Genomic DNA, 12,291 nt, shown 5'->3' on the forward strand with positions numbered 1-12,291 from the left:
GGATGCTTAGGGCACTCATGACAATAGTTTTATTTCTTTATTATTTTTTTTATTTTTTTGTTCCGGAGAACAGGTTTGAAACAGAAATCCGTATAGTAACGCAATTTCATTTTTTTATTTCTGAAAAACATTTTTTGCATGGAAATAGTTTTAGAATAGAAATGAGAAGTAGAAATATTCTCCTTTTCTATTTCTAGAACATAAATAAAAAATAAGAATTCTTCTCACTGCTCACTCCTCTCTCTTAGTGCAGTATCTCTCTCGTGCATCCCTACTGCTGGTCACCCATTGCTTGTTGCCGGTCTCACGTCGTTGTTCCCTAGCCACTAGTCTCCAGTCCTCAATTGCCGGTCGCCATCTACCACTAGTCGCCTCTCTCGCATCCCTATTGTTGGCCGCAGTTCAACATTCGCTGGTCGACGACCATTGGTCCACCGATCGCCCAACGGTAAATATTTTATACTATTATCAATCGAATTTCTATTCCGAGAATATAAATTTGATGTCATTATCAAACACGTGTCTTTACTCGGAAACTCGTTCGGGGAATAAAAATAGAAAAATCTATTTTTGGCCATAAATGGAGCCCGGGAAGAGAAGGGGTGTCATTAGCTCCCGGGCCCTCGCCTAGTGGCCGACAAGCTCCTGCGACCATTGCCGACCCTAGCTTGCCGGCCACAATATAAAGAAAGAGAGAAATAAGACAAAAAAGAAAAAAAAATCAAAATATTATTTAAATATTATTAAAAATTGTCCATGTTAGCGCCGGCCGGTCAAATGGACTAGATTGGCACAAATGCAAAAAGATTGAGAATTCAATTGAAAAAAAAAATTATGATCGAATTGGTACAATTGCAATAAGTTTATGACTTTTTGATATTTCTTTCAAGACTTTGTGGTGAGGCCACTAAAAGAGTTAGGAGAGCCCCGTGTCTTAAGCAGAAGTCATAAGGTCGATCCACCAGTCCTTTTTGGGTATAATAGAGAGAGGAACGTCTGCTGCCTATGACTTGTGAAAATGTTTAACCGACGACAAGTATTTGTATATAGGAGGAGGGTAAATTACAAGCGTGGTCATTTTTGAGAAAAAAATTCCGCAGAAACTATTCCAGTAAAAGGCGAGCCCGTCCCCTCGTTCCTGCTTTCCTCCCTTCTATATTTTCTAGCTTGTAATTGTATGCTTCACTGTCTATTCTAGCTGCAAAAAGATTCTGGAATCACTTGAAAGAGCTCCATCTAAGCAAGATATTTGGAGAAGCAAGTGACCGAAATCTCAGTTGTGCATACCATCTTCCAAACTTCTTCAGAACTTCCGCAGCATCTTTTCCTATGAAGGAAGCATGTCGGGCAATGCCCATAAACCACTACGAATGTCAATATTTCGACACCGAAAAGAATATAGACGTTACTTAACAATTCCGTACTCTTGTTGCTTGAGGAAGAGACGTTATCAGGTCAACATCACTAGAAAAAAGAGAGAGTTTCTCTACCTTCCTGTAAGTAAAGATGAATTACACGGTGTTAACATCAAAATGATAACAAGTACCGAATGTGGGTCATCGTCAATATGTCCTGAAGTCGGTAAATCAAGAGCGACGAATGACTTTCCGAAATTCTGTAAGTTGGACGTAGTATGCCGAAAGTTGCAAGAACCCGATATTCGGAAAGTGGGCAGCAAGGTCATTAAGTCCAAAATTCAGTAAGTGGTCATGATTCGGGAACTTCCCGAAAATCGTAGAAGGCCAATGATAGAAGGTTACAGGCATAAAAAGGGCCATAGAACAGCTAAGTTAGCCATGTCAATGGGAAGTTACAAGTAGGAAACAAAAGTAATGGACACGAATAGATCATGGGAGGTTATTCAAAAAGATTCAAATTCAAAGTCATTGTGGCAGTTAAAGATCAAGTTTTAGAGGACAAAAGCGATGAAGAACATGGGCAGCAAATGGTAGTTATTGAATGCGCGAAGATTAAAGATTTGAAAACACAAAGATAACCGGCTGAGCGATTACAGGGCGAGAGGAGATACAAATATCCGGAAGAAAGAAGGGAAACAGAGATCGGCGACACATTCAAAAAACACTCAATTTCCTTTGCAGTTTAACTTTTGTCGCACTTTAAGTTTCTTGCACTTTCAATTCTAGTAACCAAGTTTATTTCCTAGCCATGTCCTACTTTCCTAAAAGTATCATAACTTAACTCGGACCTTTGTTGATCTCAAGTCTACTTTCAATCCATCTATTTCAAACCCATTTCCACACCTTCTCTTTGTGATCTGTTCTTCATCATATACCTCCTCGAGAATTGAACCACAGAACCTTCTTAATAAAAATCGAAGAACGAATTTCGGTTAAAGATTTTCCTTGTTGTAAAACAAGCGAACACATGGCAAAGTCCATGAGTGCATACCAACCCATTATCAACACAGCTGTAGTAAAAAGCTCTACTATTTGAAAGGAAGACCACATAGCTCAAGTCCCTTTAGTCATTGGAAGGATCCAACACTGACAGAAGCCCTGCCCTCTTATTCCCCACCACCCTCATCTCCCCATCTGCTCAGAGAAAGAAACCGTTCAAAAGAACATTCACAATTGAAGGAATCCCAAAGGATCACAATTACCCAGGATTTCACTAATTGCTGTATTCCTAGAAAAAACTCAAGACACCCCAAGATCATGAAATCCAAGCTGAAACCTTTCCATTCCTACGCTTCACCGAATGTTCCGCCAGTTGCCGACCACCGTTCGCTACCCGAGTAAAAGATAAATAATAATTTCTTATTTTTAAAAAAATAAATAATATTTCTTGATAATAAAAATTATTTTTTAAAAATTTAAAAGTTTTAGAAGTGAAGTAGAAATTTTTTGGCCGCCGACAATAACTTTTCGTGGAAGATCTTGCGTTAATAATGTTCTAGAAGTAGTAATTTTCAATTGCTACCAAACGAATTTCTATTCCAGAAGCAGAAATTTTGTCTTGTTATCAAACTCTTTTATTTGATCAGAAATCAACTTCTGCTCGGAATCGGTGATAAAAAAAATCAACTTATGATGAGAAATTGATTTCCAAAGCAGAAATGTTGCCATGCGTGCCCTAAGAGACATGTCCTAAAAGGGTATCTTAGAGAACAAACATTCATAATTACTATCATTTTCCTCGGGGATCAGAAATCAAGCTCTGAGGAGTAAAAGGAACTTTGCAGTAGACAAAAGAGTATACATTCGAGGGCTTTCACCTTCACAAAGTACAAATTGTCGAGCTTCAATAGATATATTTTTAACCCTAAACACACAAAACTTTCACAACATACGAATTTTCTCACGTAGATTCACATAAATTCTTTCACAAATTTCGAAATTATAGATAATTTTTAAATTTTTTGGTGAGAAGGAGAAGAAGTACTTTCGGATTTTGCAGCCCTTATGTCACTCGCTCTAAAATGCTCCGGAAGTAGAAAAATGAAGCTATGTAACCAAACGAATTTCTGCTTCAGAAGTTTTTATGCTTTTCGGGGCTAAAAAGACTTACATGATTGAATGGGCCAAAGACAAGCGCAGTCAAACCAAACTACACCGCCAAGAGACATTTGATCAATGCCTTGGAAGAAAACATCATTCAACCTCGTACAAGCACGACCCGTCCGCATAGTATTAGATTGGCTATAGGAGGGGAGGTGATTCACTTTCATTTCGATAGATGGGGTTTCCCCGGTTCAAAGGTGCAGAATCCATTTCATTCTAGTGTTGAGACTTCCCTCTGATATGCTGCAAATTATTGACAAGATTTGATTGCTTGGTTGTCAATTAATACAACGGTTGCTTAATTCTCCCCATTTGTACACACACCGTTGGATCAAACTGCAATCTTATCTCTCTAATTTGATTGACCCGCATATTTAATGCTCAGCATTCTACCTATATTCATTTTTTATCTTGACCGTTTATCCAATAATTGGCAAATTTCCTTGAAACTTCTATCGCATCTCTAATTTCAATTTGAGCCGACCTTCAGAGCCTATAGACCCCTCCATCAACGGAAATATTACCAAAAGTTTTAAACTTACCGTAGTTGTGTCAACTTACTCATAAACCTTTTTTTTTTACCAATTCAGTCCATTTGGCTAGTTGACGCTGATGTGGACAATTCTTAATGAAATTTAATATTTACTTAATAATTTTTTCTTGTTTTTTTTTTCTCTTCTTCTTTTTTTTTTTTTTTGGCTGGTTAGGTTGCTGTTTCTGAATTGTATAGAGATTTAACCCACAAGCCTGTTGATTGATTTGAGAATTAAAACTCCTTATCTTAGGAAATTATGATCTTAGGTCATATTTGCTGGTTAGTTTGCTGGTTTCCTCACAATTGCTGGTTCATCTTGTTGTTCTATCTTGATTAGTTTGCTGGTTTCGTATCTTTATTTATTTATTTTTTGTGAGGAAACAAGTTATTTGTAGATATTTTGATTCGGATTCTTGTCTTCTGTGAATTTTTCCTTTGCTTTCCTCTTGAATGGTTCTCATGCTATTATCATGTGTGGTGCTTGTTTTGTGGTAGAGAATGTGTCCGAGCAATTCAAAGGGAAGAGGCTGCTAGTGAAGCACCGGCTGCTGAACGCTGCACTTCAAGAGCAGATGAAACAGAAACATGCCCTTTCTATCAAGAAAGCCTTGTGCCGGAGCAGTGGAAGCAACAACAGAAATATCTGGAACCCAAGTCTGAAGCTTGAGTTTCTTCGCAACGGTTCCAGGATGCACACACTTATAGTATGAAATGAATCTGAGCTACCATGTGTTTGAATAGGATACTTATCCAGCTGTGCTTAAATACTCCGCTGGCCTTGTGGTCATGAAGAGCTTCACATCTTGACTACCTCTTTTTATTATACTTCTCTCTTACTCTCTTTCTTTGAACTTGTATGGTGTTAATAGATGGCTTAACGACTAAGTAATGGAGAGATCCTCGATGTTATTTGGTTGAATTCGATGAAAGGGTCAAAGCGCCGTGTTATATCACTTCTCAAATTATATCATGGCTGCTTTAACAGTTTGAGTTCTCTCATGTCCTCAATCTACAGTTGAATCCGTGGTTTGAGTGCTTTGCACTTGTTCTTTTGCTTCGGCTTGTACCTATGTATGGCGGTGAACTCTCCTCACCATGTTTCTTAGCATGCCTCTTGACTTTGGTGAGTGAAGTGAATGAAATCCAAACAATATGAACAAAATCAGTTCATTTTGTGCTTACATCTGCTTAGTGTGCTTATCACACATCTCTGCCAAAATCTTTATTCTCCAACCCAGCCACAGTTTGAAATGAAGTGCCTCAAACTTTCTTTCGGAATAAGTAACATAGTGATGGTCATTCAAAAAAATTTCACACCCTAAATTATTTTTGCAAGTACTTTCACCTGAGATATTAAGAATCGAACGAAAAACAAAAACCGTGGCGAAGTGATGGCATTCAATCATTTCTGATTTCCTCGCAATATAAAAGTTGCAGTCATTGTTTTTTTCCCCCTAATTTTAAACAAATTAAAGTTAAAAAAACTTAAATTGGCACACAAAGGACTTTCCAAATGTAAATTTACCAAATATCATTTTCCCCAGAGTTGCATTCCAATGCACTTTTCAATTACAATTTACTAAATAGTATTTGCATTTCACCAAACCCTTTTAGCCCAAAGGTATTTACATTTTCCCAAGGATATTTCCGCAAAGCTGAACCAAACAGGCTTAGAAAGAAAAACCAATGTATGGAAATATATAATCCTAGAGCAAATTAAACACCTTAAGATAGATAATCACAAATAAAAGAAAAAAAAGTTATTATCACAGGCTCAAAAGAAACTATTAATGTTGTTAGAAATGTTTATGTAAGTTTCAAAGATGAGTGTCATTTTGCTCATCTCTTACAATCTTAAAATTGTGGAAAAATAGATGATTACTAGTTAGGAAAAAAATGATTGATTTTCCCACAAATCTTTGGGTATTTAGGAGGAAAAAGTTTTTGACGTGCCATCAAACTGCATCGCTATCTTCCACAACCAAATCTTTCATAACCTCAAGTGGCGGTACATGACAACATTACCTTTGCATCCAAGTAGAATTAGTCATCTTTGGCCTTCTTCTCATTCGGTGCAGCAGCGGTATATATTTAAGTTCTCCATCACAAGGCCACACTCCGCGCACACGACCCTCTCTGGGATCCCCTCATCGATCCCGGGCTGGACCGGGCGGATGCAGTGGTACAGAGTCTGGAGCACCTCCTGTCCATCCAGACTCTCCCGCAGCGCCCGAATGAAGCCCTTCTGACGTGCTTTGTCCTTCCACTCGTCGAACACAACCATGCTCTCCAGGACATTGTTGCCTGAGGCTCTCGCCATCTCTGGCCCCGCACCATGGCCGAAAATAGCCCATTCTTGGTCGCTCCCGTTGTAGCTGAGTATCCACCTGACCTCGCGCATTACCGGGTCAATCTCGATGGACTTCCCGATCTGTAACTTCGAATGGAGCATGCTCTCGAGTCTAGCCCAAAAGGACGAGAATAATGTGAGGTCTTTCCAGCAGTAACTCAGATTCTCTGAGGTGATGGTCTCTGCTGTGCTCCGCACTCGCTCCTTGGAATTGCTCTTTCCCACATACACCATTCCCAACGTGATGCCAGCCTTCCTAGCGACTTCTTTGGCTGTGGCGGTGAACTTCCGGATCCATTCAAGGTTCTCACCTCCAAAAAGGCAAATGTATGATCCATGGGTCATCTGACCAGAAGTAGGAGATATTAACTACCGACATGAATGCTCTGTGCACATTGCGCTAACATGCGATATGTATCTGCGTTAGGACATGGTACAGCATTTATGCACCAGGAGTAATTTGGGACTAGTTTGTACTGTGAAAGTTCGGGCTACGTGCACTTCACTACAAGGAAAAGTCATTTTCCTCCATGGAACAAGTTGTCCCCGGCAGTGCTTAGTCTCTCTGGCGGTAGTTTGAGGTGACGAAATCAGATCTTGGCTGCTACATGTTACAGAATCAAATATTTTTCTTCATCAAGGTTTGTTTGCCAAAGCCCATTTTAAGTGTGTTTTTGAATATGCATATCTAAGAATAACTCCCGGGGGGGAAAAAAAGAAAGGATCGTTAGGGATGAAGCTTGTACCCAATCCATTATAGTCCCGTTGTCTAGGTCATCAATGATCAGCTTGAGTCTCCAACTCTCCTGCTTCCACAGCGCTTCCTCTCGCTACTTAGTGAATGGGAAGGCCAGACTTCCCCATATCCGCATCATGTGGAGGGCATTGGGGCTTGCCAAGTTCCCCTGTGGATCCAGAGCTACTATTATGGGCCTTTTCGAGAAATGCCATACCTCTCTCGTGTACTTGATCACTGCCCATTCAAGGATCGATGGGTGGTGGACAGTGTACCATGGCATGCTGCTCCGCAGCTCCTCGAATTTCTGCTGATGGGTCATATCCCAAGCAGCCGACTTTGGATCGATATCCACAATTGGAAGCCACACTATTTCGAACCATTCAGGCCTTGCACGTAACTCTCTGCACATGGGATTGAGAAATTCGAAGTGTTCAATGGCAATGTCGAGATCTGATATTAGTAGCAACACTATCTTCCTTCTCAGCACTGTAAGGCCGACCTGTTTGTCGTGAAATAAGAGAGAAGTGTTGTTATATTTCTGTTGATAGATATCGACTCGGTCAAGGCCAATGGGTCAACCAATCGGGACTCGGAAGGAAGAGGCAAAAGAAAGTAGGAACGAACACTCGATTTGGTGGTACCGTCCACCAGCGGCTGTATGTCGTCCTTGGCATAGATTAAATGCTTGAGAATGGTCATGTTGTCCGACTGAGTCTCCTTGAGTAGGTTTTCCAGCTGCTTACGAGCTTCGAGGAACTTTTGTTCATCTGCATCCTCCAAAACTAGAGAAATGAGTTCAACCTCCAGAATACATTAGTTTAATTATACGACTTTAAAAGATTCAAGACGAAGACCGCATGTTCCCACCAAGTTGCTCCTTAAGGTGGTCATGTATTCTGCCGACCTTGTAGGCTAAGCTGGATAATTCCCAATCTTCAGTGGTTGATCGAATGTATCTGAATCAATCCGCAAAAGGGAAAGATCATGTCAAAATCGAATCAAAGTCATTTTTTTTTCTAGAAAAGGATCATTGGCTTACTCGTTCCCCAAACCATTCAGGCTAGCAATTTGTGAAGCGCAAGAAACGATGCTGCGGATAGTCCAGTAGACTGCACTGGGAATATGGGTCATGGCAGTTGACAGCGGGGGCGTCTCGGATGAAATGTACTGAAGTGGTAGCTCGCTCAACTGGATAATGCACTTGGTCACATCCACCATAGCAAAGATGAGTTTGTTGAGCGCATCGAACTGTGGTTTGAATGAGCTCGAGTGCTCCAAAATGTCTGGTAATTGCTTGAGCAAAGCTACTGATTTGGCGAGGTCGTTCGTGGGGTAAAGCTGGACTATCAGAAAGAACACTCCATAGATCACTCCGAAGGCGGCCAGTGCCAACACCACTTTTGCATCCCACGAATAGGCCGAGATCATGTTGAATATAGCCATTGTGGTTCCATGGGCATCTCCACCTCTGATGCACTTGCACGATATCTGCAAAAACTTGAAATCATCGCCATCTTTAAATGAAATGAAGATATTGACAGGAAACATATGCAGTTTCTGAGTTCAAGCCTTGAAAAAATCACCTCGCAGGAGATTTTTTGGATAATGTAAGGCAATGCCTCTAGGACAGCATCAAAAGCTGCCAGATAGGCCTTCTCTTCCAGACTAGTCTTTGATTCATGTTTCCCCTGCATAGTTCCGAAATTCAGAGAACTTTCCTTAGCTCTCAGAATACAGGTTTTCTCTTTTCCGGGGTAAAGGCGGAATGTAAAAGAGAGCCGAGAGAAAATGGCGATGTACTTACATTCAAAACCCGATCAATGCTTGGAGTAACATGACCGAAAATGCTCTCAATGAGGCTGAGGATGGGCTTGACGTCGACTACACGACCGTCGGGCGAATGAGTTGCTTGAATCTGCGTCATCATCACACTGTCATCGGATGCTCCAAACATCCGGTGACCTCCTTTCTGCTGTACCTTGGGAGGACGAGGAGGAGCCGCGACACCTCCACCAATGCCTGCCATGCTAGTGGCAACAAGCAAATTAGGGAGTGATGGGGTAAGTGATTTGAGAGTGCATCTAGGATAACACAACCCGCGATTTATGTACAGGTTGAGAGGAATAAAGCCACGGTGAACAAAGTACCTTGCTTGCGAGGCCGGGCGAAGACAAAAGCAAAAGTCATTGCAACAGGATAAGGACGTAGTAGTACTGGTCATGGTCCCCTAAATATCTAAAGGTAAAAGGGGTGCAGCAGAAGAGAATGTTTGAACAAACCTTGTAACATAAAGCGCTCAAAGTGACACCAGTCACACTTTTGACATCATAGTCATTGAGATCATCATACAGCTCTTTGAAGAGTTGCCTAAGTCTATCCAGTACTCATCCGATTCGTTTCCAAACAATGTCGTGGTTCTGTTTGCTATAATATAGCATCTGCCATTTAAAAGGCGTTTCATTCGGGTTAGGCGACATCCATCCCAATGTTTGCACGGTGACGGGCAGAAAGCTTGCATCTTTAGAACTCGACCCGGTCGCTTAACTTTCTCTCCCGCCGTCCTGAATGTTTCATCACATACGTAGCACGGGCTACGCTAGGACAAGAATGCGGTGTAATCTAGGAATCGCAATCACGATGTGTCCCGAACCCGCTGGTGAGGTAGGGAAAGAGAAGTTCAAGAAGAGAACGCAAAGCAACGCTGATTTTGAATCTTCCCACAGTTAAAAGTGATTCACATCAGAGTAGACAGACACACAGACATCATCTACTGACGTACAAACCATACTGTTTACGTGACGCATACCCGACACGCTCCTAAAAAACTTCATTTCTTCGAGAAGAACACAAGATCACGGGATTACATCGGGGGAAGCATCTTCTGTAATTCGGATAAAAAGGAAGCTCACCCTTGAATCCTTTTTCCTAATCCAACCTGGAAAAAGAAGAAGTGAAAGCGCTAAAGATCAACGATCCACGCAAACTGGAAATGGAAAATTGGAAAAGAAGAAAAGGGAGAGGTCTCGTGTCTCACGAGTTCCATTTCCACCTGGGCAGAAGCTAAAGTTAGAATAGAATACTTTTGCTTTGGACAAATCTACGTAAGATCGAATTCTAGGAAGCTGTCTGATAGAATAATTAAATATTAAACCACGTCTTCATCTAACAGCTTAAGTTTTTAGAACAGTTGATCGTGGTTCCACCAAATCTAACATGGTATCAGATTGTTGCTATTAAATTTTGTCGTCAAATTGCTGATTTAGATGACACGTAACAATTGATAGGTATATCAGTTTAGAGTTTTTGCCCTCCATTTATCACATGTGTACCAATTTATTGTTTTTCATGATATTAATTTAATGCAAATTAACGTAAGGTAAATTTTTTACTGGTATACTTATACAGTGACCTCATGACATTGGCAAGAAACATTTGCAGTTTTGAGTTTAAGCCTTGAAAAAATCACCTCGGATAATGTAAGGCAATGCCTCTAGGACACCATCAAAAGCCGCCAGGTACACCTGCTCTTCCAAACTAGTCTTTTGGACCTTCTCTTGCAATCTAGTCTTTTGTTCATATTTCCACAACGCAGAGAACTTTCATCTGCTCTCAGAGTACAGTTTGTTGAGAAAACATTTTCTCTGAATATTTTGATTATGACAAAACTATCCTTTTCTTAGTAAGAATTTGTTTAATGTTTATGAATATTTTATTGCAAGGTGAACATGTGAACAAAAACTTATATTGATCTCAACATGATAATCGGACTCAAGTGGTATATATTTGCTTCTGAAGTCATTCGGATGGAGAATGCTACTGCCTCTAAAGACTTGTTCTTCTGAAGATTTATGTGACGTGTCGGCAAGGATATTGACACCCAATTTTAGCGGTCCCATATTTTATTTTCTCTCTAAAGTAAAATATGTCTCACTTATCGGATATGCATATTTTATTAATTTTCTTTTGCAAACAGAAAATAAAATAAAAATACATAAATCTAAAAAAATTATAAGAAAATGATTGGAAAAAAAAAAGAAAAAGGAATAAAATCGGATCGGGCCAATCAAGCCCACTCGAGCGAAGCTCGGCCCGCCTTTTCTCACTTTTCCCGCGAACAGGCTTGCACTGGCGGCCCACCCAATTTTTGTTTTTTCCCTCAAGCCCAGCCTTCTTTTTTCTTCCGATGTGGGCTTGGGCGGACAACCCATCTTGTTCTCTTATTTCCCCCCATAGCCCACCTCATTGATTCTTTTCCATCAGCCCATTCACCCTCCACGTCTTTCACTCCCTGTCCCTCAACTCACAGCCCACATTCACCCTCCACTTCACTCTTCCTTGCGCGTGCACACACACACACATGTGATTTTTCATTTATGCCATACACTTCACGTGGTCTCCTACCCACCCACGTCCCCATCAACCGGATTTTACGCACGTCCGCAGAAGCAAACTTGTTGAAGAAGGCAAGACTTGCATAAAAACAAGAGCGAGAAGGCAGGGGTGGGGTTTGGTTCGTTCGGCGCGAGCAAGAGCAAAAGGAAAAAAGGAGAAGGAAAGGCGGGCGCAAGAAAAGAGCAGAAGGAGGAGCATGTGCGGTCTTCTTTTGGCTCCCAGCCTTGCTCACATTGCACATTAGTTGTGCTACCGCCGCCGGCCGTCAACCGCCGACCGGCATTCTCTCACGTCGGGTAAGCCCGTCTCCCTCCCTCACCCCCATATTTGCCTGGATAGTTGTTTGCGATTGGTTCACCATATTCGTTGCGCGTTTTAGACTTTACTAGAGCCATCTTTTGTTTGAAAAGCATGTCAGTCCGTCATCCGTACGTTGGTTGGGACTAAGTCGGTCTGGTTGTCACTCGACGCATGGAGGCTGGTCTACTCGAGACCCCGCTTTGGTCGCCGAGTAGTGGGCACAAAGGGCGAGTTTGGCCATCTCTCATTTGGGTTGGTTCCCATATTGGCTGCTGGACGTCGAGCAAAGTAAATAGTGCTCGGCCTTCGGGTCCGTCGCGGGAGGAGAGTTGAAGTCGGTGTTTGCGTTGGGGATGGGGACGTGTGAAGTTGTGCCTGAGCGGGAGCCCATTGGGACGTTTCTGTGAAGTTAGTCCGGGCGCAGTCTTCATTTCGAATGCGCAAGTAGGTCCTA

The 12,291-nt window shown here is 41.5% G+C and overlaps 1 pseudogene; it reads right to left on the reverse strand.

The window, feature by feature from the left end:
- Positions 1–6,121: 6,121 nt before the first annotated feature.
- On the reverse strand, positions 6,122–9,171 carry LOC115741589 (annotated as a pseudogene).
- Between the last annotated feature and the right edge of the window lie 3,120 nt (positions 9,172–12,291).

Source organism: Rhodamnia argentea, chromosome 6 (assembly GCF_020921035.1).
Source record: "Rhodamnia argentea isolate NSW1041297 chromosome 6, ASM2092103v1, whole genome shotgun sequence".
Classification (NCBI taxonomy): Eukaryota; Viridiplantae; Streptophyta; class Magnoliopsida; order Myrtales; family Myrtaceae; genus Rhodamnia; species Rhodamnia argentea.